Raw genomic sequence first — 14,677 nt, 5'->3', positions numbered from 1 at the left:
GCACATCGTCTGATCATACCACATCTCCTGTGCAGGGATCAAAAGAGGTATAGTCATTACAGAAGGGGAACACAGCTGATTCTTTTTTTAAGGTAAAACATTTCCCTGCCTCTTTTTAAATAATGTTTTAATTCAAAGAATCAGCTGTGATCCCGTGCTGTCCTGTCTGTATACTCTCTTTTGCTTCCTCCACTGCCGAGCAGCTGCGGTATGATCAGAACAAATGTTGTTCTTTGTGATCCAAACACCTCAAACTTGGATTCGTCTGTCCATAACACTTTTTTCCAATCTTCCTCTGTCCAATGTCTGTGTTCCTTTGCCCATATTAATCTTTTCCCTTTATTGGCCAGTCTCAGATATGGCTTTTTCTTTGCCACTCTGCCCTGAAGGCCAGCATCCCGGAGTTGCCTCTTCACTGTAATGTTGACACTGGCGTTTTGCGTGTACTATTTAATGAAGCTCCCAGTTGAGGACCTGTGAGGCGTCGCTTTCTCAAACTACAGACTCTAATGTACTTGTCTTATTATTATTATAATAATAATTTTATTTCTATAGCGCCAACATATTCCACAGCACTTTACATTATAGAGGGGACTTCTACAGGCAATAGACATTATGCTATAGCATAGCAATAAACACATAGATCAAAACAGATATCAATAGGAATGAGGGCCCTGCTCGTAAGCTTACAATCTATAAGGAAAAAGGGGAGACACGAAAGGTGGATGGTAACAATTGGTTTTATTGTTTTTATTGTTTGGACCATCCCTAGTGTAAGAATCGGGTGTTCCTGTTGCTGCATGAACCAGTTAACAGTCTAAATATGTAACAGTACAGACACAGATGGCTATTAAATGCAAAAAGCATGATGCAAGGAACCTGGATATGGTAAAAAATTATGAAATGAGTCACACAGGGATATTTAGGTTGGTGCGTTGAGGCAATAGGCCAGCCTGAACAAATGCATTTTTAAGGCCCGCTTAAAACTGTGGGGATTTGGGGATTAATCGTATTAGCCTGGGTAGTGCATTCCAAAGAATCGGTGTGGCACATGAAAAGTCTTGGCGACGGGAATGGGAGGTTCTGATTAATGAGGATGTTAACCTCAGGTCATTAGAAGAACGGAGGGCACGGGTAGGGTGGTAGGCTGAGAGGAGGGAGGAGATGTAGGGTGGTGCTGAGTCATGGAGTGTTATTACTCAGTTGTGCAGCGGGGCCTGCCACTTCTCTTTCTACTCTGGTTAGAGCCTGTTTGTGCTCTACTCTGAAAGGAGTAGTACACACCGTTGTAGGAAATCTTCAGTTTCTTGGCAAATTCTCGCATGGAATAGCCTTCATTTCTAAGAACAAGTATAGACTGTGGAGTTTCACATGAAAGTTCTTTTTTTCTGGCCATTTTGAGAGTTTAATGGAACCAACAAATGTAATGCTCCAGACTCTCAACTAGCTCAAAGGAAGGTCAGGTTTATAGCTTCTCTAATCAGCCAAACTGTTTTCAGCTGTGCTAACATACTTGCACAAAGGTTTTCAAGGGTATTCTAACCATCCACTAGCCTTCTTACATAGTTGGCAAACACAAAGAACGATAAGAACACTGGAGTGATGGTTGTTGGAAATGGGCCACTATACACCTATGAAGATATTGAATTACAAACCAGATGTTTTCAGCTAGAATAATCATTTACCACATTAACAATGTATAGTGTATTTCTGAATCATTTAATGTTAGCTTCATTGGAAAAAAAAGGCTTTTCTTTCAAAAATAAGGAAATTTCTAAGTGACCCTATACTTTTACACGGTAGTGTATTCTGTCTAGAGAAGCTGTGTACTCTCCTTCTTCTGAACTGGCACCTGTAAAGTTATGGATGTTAATATCTGATAATGGTTGAACACAGCTTGAAAACCATTTTAAGCTCTTGTAAGGGCAGGTGCAGACAACCGTGTTATCGGTCCAAGTGTAATCTGAAAAAACCTCAGATCGCACCCGAACTAATGTTAGTCTATGGGGCCGTGCACATGGCTGCTTTTTTTTTCCTTGTACAGAGTTTTACAGAATAAAAAATTGCTGCATATGTAGGTAATAGCAGGTACGCAGGATGCAGTGACGAGACGCGAGACTGAGTTGTACTTTGGGGAGAAACTTTTATAAATTTAAGCCGCTAGGGCTATACTAAGCAACCAAAACAAAGTAAAAGCTATTGTCCTCGCAGGGACTCAGCACAAACAAACACTTTTAAAGAGAACACGACTAACCCGGCAAAGGCCGGTTACTATAGGGCCACGATATGGCCGACTATGGGTCCTTATTTCCTATAGTGTCACTTATCCGTCCTGACGTCCCTCGGCGTCTCCGATGAAGCTGCTTTGGCGTCGCAGCCGATGGGCCCAGCTGCTGAAGATCTGTCGTATTTTTCGGGCGCCCCAGCGCCCAGGAGGAGTTGGGGTGCAACAGGCCCTGAGGGAGTCCTTTGAGGTAACCCCCTGTAGAGACAGCGGGGTTCCGCTAGTTAGCGATTTCAATCAGACTCCAGTCCCCAAGCAGGGTTGTAACGCAGTTCCCAGGAGTGGCGCTTAGCAGGCCACGTGCACGGCCTGGGCAAAGAGTTTCTCCGTAAGCAAGGAGTAGGCCCCAACTGCCGACTGCAGCGGGGTGATGTCAGCTGAGGGCTGAAGCGGGGCTGCAGTGGGCAGGCCGCAGCCGCGGGCTGGAGTGAAGCGGCAGTGGCCACGAGAGGCGGCTGACAGGCCGCAACGGGCTGGAGCACAGCGGCAACGGCTGCGGACGACCGCGGGCAGGTCGTGACCCCAGATTGGAATGAAGCGGCAGTCTCTTGTCGGTAAGTTCGGCGCTTCCTCTCCGCAGGCCACTGTAAATTTCCCCTCTGCCGCTGGTCTCCTCTCTGGTCACCGTCTGTCACTCTGGCCCTCTCAAACTCCCACAATCTCTTGCTTCGTGTCTGCCGTTCCGCCAACTGACTCCCCTGCGCGCTCCCTGTCCCTTTTATCCTCGCTCCTCCCCTTACTGTCCTGTCACTCCCAGCAGTCCACTCTCCTCCTCCGTTCCCCGGGTACAGTTCCCTTAGGAACCCTTTGGTTCCAGCCCGGACACTCTGCGGGGGCCCTCCTCCCTACACATATCTGAGTTTGATCCAATATTCAGATTGCATTTAGCCCTGGAAGTCAATGAGTGCATGGTAATCATTGTACTGCACTCGGTGTGCAGTCTAAATTTCCATGCACTGACACTATAGAGAAGAAGGAGAAAGTTTGTCCTCCATCTTCTCACTGTGTGCTCCAATTCTCTCATTCAAGCGGTTGATCAGAGTGTAATTTGCCAAATTGACCCAGTTCTCGTAGAAAAGAGAATTTACGGCTGTTTTCTGACCAGTCTCAAATTAACTGACATTTTTCAGACTTTTCTCCCCTCATTTATTCTGTTAGATGTCAAATGTAATTACCCCATTATGGACATTATGGGACATCAGCTCATCGAGATGCCCTCTATACACGCTATGACATAGGGTATATTGACTAGGTTTTTGTTTGGGAACACGTAACTATTTGTAAATAAAAGCTAAACTAAAGTAGCCATACATTTGTTTTATACACAAAAAAAAAGTTATTTTTTCTTATCTATTCTGACTTCTATGAAGAACAGAATTGCATGCATGAGTAAAAAAGTGTTTAGTTTTTTTTATCTCCATGTGGCTTTGATTCCTGAGATTAGAAGACTGGGATTGTTAGAGCATTAACATTTTTTAATCAGCAGAGGGAAAGTGGACAGCTGAGGGCAGATGTTTATAGCCTTGGTAGGTGGGTAATACCCATGGAGCTTCGCAGGCTATTAATTTCAGCTCACAGCTGTATACTTAGCTTTTCCTGGTTATCAAAATGGGGGAACCCTCCCCCCCAAAAAAACAATTACATAGGGTCCCCTATACTTAATAACCACCAAAGGCTAGGCAGACAGTTGTGGGATCATATTAATAGCCTATGTAGGGGCCATAGATATTGGCCTCCCTCCCAGACTAAAAACATCAGCTCTCAGCCACCCCAGAAAAGGCGCATCCATAAAACGCCAATTCTGGCACTTGGCCTCGCTCTTCCCACTTGCCCAAGTGCGAAGGCAAGTGGGGTGATTAGATGAGGGGGTTTATGTCACCTTTGTATTGTCAGGTGACATCAAGCCCAGAGGTTAGTAATGGAGAAGTGTCTATAAGGTGTCCCCATTAATAACCCCATAGTGTTATTGTTTAAAAAAAAAAAACACACCCAGAATAAAGTCCTTTAATTGAAAGAGTGACACAGACTTTTTTAATTAATCTAAATGAAACCATACTCCCGTCATCGCCCAATCCACTGAAGCCAATTTCCCCTGTAACAGCATTAAAATAATAAACAATATTCCTCACCTATAGGACCTACAAGAGACAAAAGCCAAAGTTGTAGAAACATATAAACAAGCTTTATTAGGCTGTGTGCCCATCTAAGCGTTTTTTTCGCATTTTTGAAGCATTTGTCCCGGTCAAAACGCCTCAAAAACGCATACAAGAAGCATCCCATTCATTTTAAATGAATTCCGCACTTTTTGTGCACATTGATGCGTTTTTTTTCCGCAAAAAAAAGCTTTGCAGTAAAAAACACAGCATGCTCATTAATTTTGCAGAAAAGTCAGCGTTTTTAGCTATTTTCTATGAGTTTGCACAAAAAACACGCGGAAAACACGTGGAAATAAAACGGCGTTTTATGGGAAGGAGTCTGGTTTTGAAGCATAAATTTTCTGCATACGTGGGCACATAACCTTACACAAGTAATAGCAATGACTCACATAATAAAAAGGAAATGGCGCACAGTGGCAAAAGATATCCATTGCACAAATCCACCAACATGCACGAGATATATGATGTACAGCTAACAACAAGTGCTTACAATAATATAATATACAGTGACATCTGGATTATTCAAGCTGCCAAAGATCAAAATGACCAAAAAACAGAGGGAGTTATACTCAATTAGTATATGTGTCATAGCATAAAATAGGTACATAGTCCCAAAAAATGCCCTTATAAAGAAGCAAATATAACACCCTATGTTGAATGTAACTAAGTCTTGACAAGCATACATAGAGGGACATCTCACCCATTGTAACCCTTTAGTGGCAGTGCAGTGGATAGAAGCCCCACTGCACTGCCAATAAAGGCTTACAATGGGTGAGATGTCCCTCTATCTATGTATGCTTGGCAGGACTTAGTGAGTCATTGCTATTACTTGTGCAATAAAGCTTGTTTATATGTTTCTACAACTTTGGACTTTGTACTCTGTCTCTTGTAGGTATATAGTCTTAGTGGAGTGTCCATATTTTATGGTCCACTACTATGTAAAATGACACAATTGGGTGTCATTAAATTGTAGTTTGGATGGTATTGATAATATTCCTCACCTGTCTGCAGAGGAGATAATCCATTTGACCCACGACGTATCTAGCTCTGCTACATGATGCGACTATACAGCCTGCCATCCAGCAGAGATTCTGAGCTGTGCATGCTTGGTCAATGCCTTGCAGTGAACTCCTTTCACCTCACTGATGTCATCGCGAGCATGAGAAAGTTCACATGCTCGCGGTGCCATCAGAAAGGTCTTGCGAGTTCACAGCCATGGCGTCTTCATCATCAGAAGTAATTCGGGGAGCAGGTATAGCTAGGGAGCCCCTAGCTTTATGGATAGGGAAGGAGCCCCTAGCTCCGGGATATCCTGCCACAGTGCCGTGACAGAAGGCTTCTTTTCCACCCTGCTCTGTTAACGGGGCAGGGCTTCCGAACTTCTGATTGACAGCCGGATTCCCCCAGTTAGGCAGCGGGAATCCGGCTGTCAATCAGAATGATGTTGGAAGTCCCACCCTGTCAACAGAGCGAAGCAGAAAAGAATCCGCTGCTCTGACAACGTGACGTCCACAGAGGCAGCAGAACCCTCAACAGGAGTGGTCCCTGACCGCTCTGTGCTGGTGAAGAATGGCGCCATGAACAACAGGCAGGTGCAGGTAATCAATTGGAACAGAAAGAAAGCGTAACCATGAACCACCAATAAAGGTAAAAAAGATCATTTATTGAAACAAAATGTGTAAAACACAAAAGCACCCAGTCACAATGAGTCATAGATTATGAAGTGGGCCAAGTGGCCATAAACAGAGTGAGACAAAGAGAGGTTAATTAAATGAAGTGTTGCTTACCCATTGTGAGGAAAGATTAGTAGAGCCCACCAATACTGCCCCGACGTACGTTTCGCATGTTGCGTTTTCCTCTTGCAATAACACGACTACCTGCTGGCGCTGGCAATACCGGAGAAACCTGACAGTGTGTGGTTCAGAAATCTGCAGTCACATAGTCAAAAGACCGGATTACTCTTTTAACTGAGCTATATTAACCAGTATACACAAAAAACGATACAAAATTACATTCTTTTGGAATATTATTGGCAAGTTTACAATTAGATACCATTTTTGGTTTGTATTTTGGTTACCACATTACCAGTTAGGCCGGGGTCACACTAACCGACGCAAAATACGGTCCGTAGTTTACATGCGTAATACAGATGAATGACCCCTAAATAGTGCTCCGTATGTCATCCATAAGCAAGGTGTGGTCGCATATTTTGCGCATGTCAGCATCCGTATGGAATCCGTATTGCGAGATTTTCTCGGAGGCTTGCAAAATGGACATTTAACGGTTTTGAGGCCTGCAAACTATTTAAATCATTAGACTGCACCCTATTTATTGCCTCAGGAACAGGTGGCAGCCTCCATTCTGTCCATTTGTGCCCTTGCCTTCACTAGGTGTGTTGGTGTTGTATGTGCAACATGGCAAACAGTCTGAGTTTCAACACAACTGAGCAGGTTCTCTTCAACTGGCTTTTGTCACGCCGCTTTGGTCAACCATACCCAGTGATAGTGGATCCGCTGAGGAGGAGACGCATGTGGGTCCATCCACTTTTGAGGCAACGACTCACAAGAGGTCATTTTCACCACCTCTATTCTTCTCTGCGGGAGCATCCTGCAAAATTCTACCAATACTGTCGCATGAGCCTTGCAACATTTGATTGACTCTTGGAGACAGTGCGCCCTGGGATAACCTTTCAGGACACAAGGATGCACAAAGCTATATCTGCAGAGGAGTGACTTCTACTCACATTACCGTATGTACTACACAACCACATTCTCTATGTTCATGATGTGTTGCCCAAAGTATGTAGATATTGCTTCATGGACTAATTTTAACCCCTTCACTACCAAGGGTGGTTTGCACGTTAACTACCGGGCCAATTTTTACAATTCTGACCACTGTCCCTTTATGAGGTAATAACTCTGAAACGCTTCCATGGATCCCGGTGATTCTGACACTGTTTTCTCGTGACATATTGTACTTCATGCTAGTGGTAAAATTTCATTCATATAACTTGCGTTTATTTGTGAGAAAAACGGAAATTTGGCGAAAATTTTGAAAATTCCGCAATTTTCCAACTTTGAATTTTTATGCCCTTAAACCACAGAGATATGGCACACAAAAAAGTTAATAAGTAACATTTGCCACATGTTTACTTTACATCAGCACAATTTTGGAACCAAAATTTTTATTTGTTAGTAAGATATAAGAGTTAAAAGTTGACCAGCGATCTCTCATTTTTGTAACACCATTTTATTTTTACGGACCACATCACATTTGAAGCCACTTTGAGGGGTCTATATGATAGAAAATACCCCCAAAAGTGACACCAAAAATTTTGAGGCAAAAATATCATTTTTGTGGAAAAAAAATGTTTTGTTATTTTCACGCCTGGGCTTAAAACCACATTCAAGGAGTTTATTAACCCTTCAGGTGCGTCACAGGAATTTTTTGAATATTTAAAAAAAATTAACATTTAACTTTTTTTCACAAAAAAATTTACTTCAGGTTCAATTTTTTTTATTTTACCAAGTGTAACAGGAGAAATTGGACTGCAAAAATTATTGTGCAATTTGTCCTGAGTACGCTGATACCTGATATGTGGGGGGGAACCACTGTTTCGGTGCATGGCAGAGCTCAGAAGGGAAGGAGCGCCGTTTGACTTTTTCAATGCAAAATTGGCTGGAATTCTGATCGGACGCCATGTCGCGTTTGGAGAGCCCCTGATGTACCTAAACAGTGGAAACCCCCCACAAGTGACCCCATTTATGAAACTAGACCTCCTAAGGAACTTATCTAGATATGTAGTGAGAACTTTGAACCCACAAGGGCTTCACAGAAGTTTATAACGCCCAGGCGTGAAAATAACAAAACATTTTTTTTCCACAAAAATGATATTTTTGCCTCAAAATTTTTATTTTCCTAAGGGCAACAGGAGAAATAGGACCCCAAAAGTAGTTTTGCAAATTGTCCTGAGTAGGCTGATACCCCATATGAGGGGGTAAAACACTGTTTGGGTGCATGGTAGAGCTTGGAAGGGAAGGAGCACCATTTGACTTTTTCAACGCAGAATTGGCTGGAATTGAGATCAGACGCCATGTTGCGTTTGGAGAGCACCTCATGTGCGCAAATAGTGGAAACCCCCAATTCTAACCCTAGCCCTAATGGGAAAATGGAAATAAATACATTTTTTTAATTTTATTATTTTTCCCTAACTAAGGGGGTGATATCGGGGGGTTTGATTTACTATTTATGGCGGTTTTTATGTTTGGCAGCTGTCGCACGCTAAAAGACGCTTTTTATTGTAAAAATAGTTTTTGCATCACCACATATTGAGAGCTATAATTTTTCCATATTTTGACCCACCGAGTCATGTGAGGTCTTATTTTTTGCGGGACGAGTTGACGCTTTTATTGGTATCATGTTTGGGCATGTGACATTTTTTGATCGCTTTTTATTTAGTTTTTTGGGACGCAGAATGAACAAAAACCAGCGTTTCATGAATTTTTTTTGGGTGGTGCGTTTACGCCGTTCCGGGTGTGGTAAAATTTATAAGGCAGTTTTATTCTTCGGGTCAGTACGGTTACAGCGATACCTCATTTAGGTCGTTTTTTTATGTTTTGGCGCTTTTATGCAATGAAAACAATTTTATATAAAAAATAATTATTTTTGCATTGCTTTATTCTGCGAGCTATAACTTTTTTATTTTTTCGCTGATGATACTGTATGGTGGCTCGTTTTTTGCGGGACAAGATGATGTTTTCAGCGGTACCATGGATATTTATATGCGTCTTTTTGATCGCGCGTTATTGCACTTTTTGTTCGGCGGTAGGATAATAAATCATTATTTTTTGCTTCGTTTTTTATTTTTATTTTTTAAGGGGTTCGTTTAAGGGGTTAACTATTGGGACAGTTTTATAGGGCGGGTCGTTACGGACGCGGCGATACCAAATATGTGTACTTTTATTGTTTTGGTTTTTTTTTATTTGCAAAAAATCAATTTTTTGGGGAATATTGTTTTTTTTTTAATTTATTTAGCGATTTTTTTTTATTATTATTTTTAAACTTTTTTTTTTTTTTTTTTTTTTTTTTACTTTATTACAATGTCCCAGGGGGGACATAACTGTCCTGTGACAGATCGCTGATCTGTCACATCACAGATCACTGTGACAGATCAGCGATCTGTCACAGGCACTGCACAGGCTTCCTCATGCCTGCGCTTTGCAGGCACTGAGGAAGCCAGATTCCTGCAGGCCCCCGGAGGTCCCCGTCGCCATATTGGATCCGGGGACCTGCAGGGAAAGAGCCCCCCGCAGCAGCGCTGCACATTGCGCTGCCGTGGGGGGCTCAGGGAAGCACCGAGGGAGCCCCCTCCCTGCCGATGCTTCCTTTTAACCCCCGGTACACCGCGATCGTGTTTGATTGCGGTGTGCAAGGGGTTAACGTGTCGGGGGCGGTCCGTGACTGCCCCTGATACATTGTGCCGGGTGTCAGCTATGATAATTAGCTGACACTCGGCCGCGATCAGCGGCGCTCACCACGTGGGCGCCACTGATCGCGATGATGTAATATTTCGTCCATGGTAATTAGGTCCATGGTCACATGGACGGAATATTACGTCAATTGTAGGTAAGGGGTTAATGCCCTCATCTTATTCCAGATATGTTGAAACTTACAGACCAGAATGTTATGTGTAATATGTACTGAATATCACTTAGTCATTGTACAACCAAATATGTGTGTGTTAGTAGATCTGAAATCCTAACAAGTTTGGTATGTATGTACCTGTTTTTTGGGTAATTTGTGCATTATAAAATGGTCCTTTTCTGTTGTTCTTCAGCTTCCTGTCTACTGGCCTGTCTTATGCAGCCCTCCACCATGAGTTTCTGATTGGAAGATCTACCATTTCTGGCATAGTCAGGTATGTAGTGAAATCTGGACAAGACTACATCAAGTCGTCATGCCCGAGCCCAGGATGGAAGACTGGTTGAGGATATCAAGGGACTTTGAGGAGAAATGCCAGTTTCCTAATTGTATTGGGGCCCTTGATGGCAAACATATCCGGGTGCGTAAGCCGCCAAACTCTGGCTCCCAATTCTTCCATTATAAACAATACTTTTCTGTTGTATTGTTGGCTCTTCTCGACCCTCAATGCAAGTTTATAATTGTTGACATTGGGGCCTATGGAAGGACGGGAGACTCTCGAGTCTTCAATACTTCCATTATGGCTCGGCGGCTACGCACCAACCAGTTGGATCAACCACCACCACGCCAGCTACCAGGCTCCACTCAAGAATCTGTCCCTTATGTCCTTGTGGCAGATGAGGCGTTTCAGTTAACGCGCAATGTCATGAGGCCATATCCCCAGCGCAACCTTGACCACCGGCGCAGAATTTTTAACTTGCGCCTATCACGTGCTCGGCGACTGGTGGAGTGTTCCTTTGGCATTCTTTGTGCAAAATGGCAGGTACTCCAGTCTGCCATTCAGCTGAGTGAACAAAATGTTAATGAAGTAGTTAAAGCCTGTGTGGTTCTTCATAACTTCACCAGGATACATGATTGTTCCTCCTCTGCTGGTGTTGTGCGTGGGTTGGACAATGTGCGTTGGGCGAGACCACCTATCAACCCTCAACGTAGACCGCTCTCTGGCCTCAAAGTGCGTGATATTTTCACAAATTACTTTGTCACCTGAGGGGGAAACTTCTTGGCAAGAGCATGCTGTGTCTATGTTATAATATTTTGGTTTATGTGTGTCTAAATATATATATTTCTTCCCCTTCTGATTCTATGACTGTTGAATTGCATTGGTAAGCGTATGTTAGTATGCTGACACGGTTTGTTAGAACTGAGACAGAGACGTAAAATGTAGTAGACAAATGTTTACTTTTTGGGGTTTTTTTTTTAAAGCAAAACATTCTTGCCATATCAGAAATATGGCAATGGCCCAAATTGGCCTTTTTGCAGATGTGAACATTGTGTCACAATAAAATTTTCACACACAGAAAACACCAAAAATAACTAGAGGCACTAACATAATGGAAACATTATAAATGTTGGTACATTGGGGGAGGAGAAGGCGGAAGACCAGCCTGTGTTTGCTGCTGGCTCCTTTGCCCAACTTGCCCATCGCCCTGTGTGGGGGCATACTGTTGCCCATGATGTGGGTAGTGTACTGCCTCCTGGGATTGGGCTTGGTACTGCCCAGAGTGATACTGAACAGGGGCATCTTGTTGGGTTGGGTAGGCCCGTGTCTCATACCCACCAATATAGCCATGTCGTCCCCAACCAGGTTGGCACCAGCCTCCAACACTGGGTGGGAAAAAGTGGCCATATTGGTGAGGTTGGCTAGAGCCAGACATATGTGGCTGCTGTTGTAAAGGTTGGGTAGGGGGAGGAAGGGGGTGAGGTGTAGGCCCACGTATTTGAGGATCGTCAGAGCCTGCTTGAGCCAGCATGTGTGTGGGTGGTCTAAGGCGCTTTAGATTGCTTGGTGAAAGTTGCCACCTCTCCAGATATTCAAATAACTCATATGGGGTATTGGGGTGTGTGCTTGCATCAAGCAGGATCTGAAAACATCCTCGAATACGGAGCCTCACCTCACGGGAAAGGGCACGTAGATAAAGGGCCAGGCTGCGTGAGTATGCTTCCTCGCCATCATTATTGACTCTAGACAGATAGTTGAGGACCCCTGTGTCCACATTGGTATGGGTATCTTGGGCAGGGATATGGCGCCGGGATGGTCCAGCAGGCTGTGGGGAGCCCCGGATCTGGGCAGTTGGGCTGCTGCTCATGGTGCCCTGCTCCTCCTGTATGGCTGATGGTGCAGCAGCAGACGGTCCTGGTTGTGGATGTGGTCCTGGTGGTGGGGTTTGTGACGCAGGCAATGGGTTTTCCTGAGAGGATTTTTCACCCATGCTTCTTGTAGGGGTTGAAGATGGGACAGCCACCTCATCCCCTACAGGATCAATGATGGGCTCTGTATCTGAGCCAGTTCCTCTCTCCGTAAGGTTGGACTGAGTTCTGTTATGAAATAGAACAGAGCCAAAAATAAATCAATATTTTTGGCCCTGTAAAGTATCTGTGTAATGTGGTGTGAGGTAGCTACTTACGGTCTCAGATCCAGAATAGGGGCGAGGAAGGAGAGGCGGTCATAATAGACGTATTTCCTCTTTATGTGGCCCGCATCACCACTCCTGGACCGCTGCTGACGTTCCCGCTGATGCTGCGCCAGCGTCTCATCACATCTTCCACTGCAATGTAACAGGAAATATTCTCAATTTCACATATTTGATAGGTCAAATTTGCTACCAGTAGCCTAGGCATGTGGCCTTCTGGGGTGTGCTTTCTACCCAGGGAGGCATATCTAACTGGGCCATCCAGGCCAGATACACAGGCTCACAATAGTTCATGTATCAAGTAACGACACTTAATAACTTGGTTGGCTAGGAGGATGAGGAGCTTGTGGCCTGTGCCAAATGATGGCAGTGTAAAACCATGGGTGACATCAAAATCTACCCGCCTCATGAGGAAAAAAGTACAAGCACAGGAAGGGGGGGGGGCTGATTCTATATGCATTTTTTGATGTGAGGTATTTTTAAACAGTTTTTGGGTTGTACTTACTCAGTTGCTGCTGCTCCTCACGTGGCCGATCACCAAAATCATGGAACATCTGGCGACATATGCGCCTCCATGATGCCTCCTTTCTTGCCCGATTCACATAATGGGCATCACGTTGGTCCCAGAGTTCTGGCCGCTTCTGCACTAACACAATCAACATTTCCACATTCAGAAAATATGGCGCCATGACGCTGATGTACTCCGTGGAGGCGTACTTCCTGGATGTCTGGAGCGCTTTTTGAGCTCATTTGCATGTCTAAGCTTCCTGATGATGGATTGGCCCATTTCCTGTCACCAGCCAAAAGACCTGCGTATTTCTCGCAAGTCACACGTGTGCTCCGTGTGTAATCCGTATTTTTTGCACACCCATATACTTGCATTGGCGTACTATGGGCGTAATACGCTGACAATCGCAGCATGCTGCAATTGGCACGGTCCGTAGAATACGGGCGAGAATTATACGGCTGTTGGGAGCTGCCCCATAGAGAATCATTTGTCCGTGTGTAATGCGTGCTTTTAATGCCTCACACTTGTTCGTATTCCTCTCTAGTGTGACCCCGGCCTCATGAGGCACCTAGGCTTCTACAATTCTAGTATTAGTTTGAGTACTGCAGGCACTCAGAAGGGAACACTACCAACTGCTAAAATATAATTTACCAAAGCAGATAATTTGTGTATCATTGAGGTAGTGCAATAAATACAATTGAGCAGCAACCATGATGCATCAAAAATAACTGTCCTGGGAATCTGCCCTCAACAGCTTCTGACAAACAGCATGACATCTGTAAATGCAGAAAACACAGGTTCATTGGTTGATGAAGCAAACTAACAAGATATATTCTTTCAAATCCCAGTGGAGACTGTACAGTAAGAAAGTCAAACGGTATCAAAGGCAAGACTAGAGCTGACAGAAGACGGCAGATGAATAACTAGGTCACAAAAGAAACTCTTGTACTGTAGCTGACTGTCAGTGCATCTTTTGGTGGAAATTCTAGGAGACTTTTACACTCATGGTTCACATTTCTGAACTTGTATCTATAGCAAGAATTTGTAATTATGTGGAAATAGAAGTACAATACTAAATTACATATTGGCTATTTGTTCAGTTCAGATTATTTATCAGATTTACATATTTTATTGACATGGTAAAAGTATATCATTATATATTTAAAATGAAACATTAAAGGGGTTGTCCCATTTAAGAAAAGCCTACTCTCTGGGCACAGTTTCTTTATAGAAAAACAAACTGCACTTTACTCACCCTCACCGGGTCCAGCACTGAGTCTCCACCACTGCTCCCAGTATCTGATATTGGCTTAAGTTATGCTGACAGTGTGGCTGCCAATACTCTCTTCCACGTAGGCGAATGCCCCATCCAGAGCTGCTGAGCACATCAAATTCCAGGAGCAAAGGCGGAATCTCAACAATGGACCTGGAGATGGTGAGAATATATATATATATATAGGCTAATGGCTGTGTGATCAATGGGAAGTATGTGTCACAGAGATGGCTGCTCTCTATGATGTACCCAGGAGTATTTTCTTTAGTGCACGTAAACACTAAGATGTCGTTTGGGGCACCTGGGTCCGGGTTGTCGGTAGCTATGAAAGATGGGCGGGTCTGG

The sequence above is a fragment of the Dendrobates tinctorius genome, unplaced genomic scaffold (genome assembly GCF_039654945.1).
Source record: "Dendrobates tinctorius isolate UK_male_01 unplaced genomic scaffold, ASM3965494v1 ptg000062l, whole genome shotgun sequence".
Taxonomy (NCBI): domain Eukaryota; kingdom Metazoa; phylum Chordata; class Amphibia; order Anura; family Dendrobatidae; genus Dendrobates; species Dendrobates tinctorius.
This window is presented reverse-complemented; position numbering follows the sequence as displayed.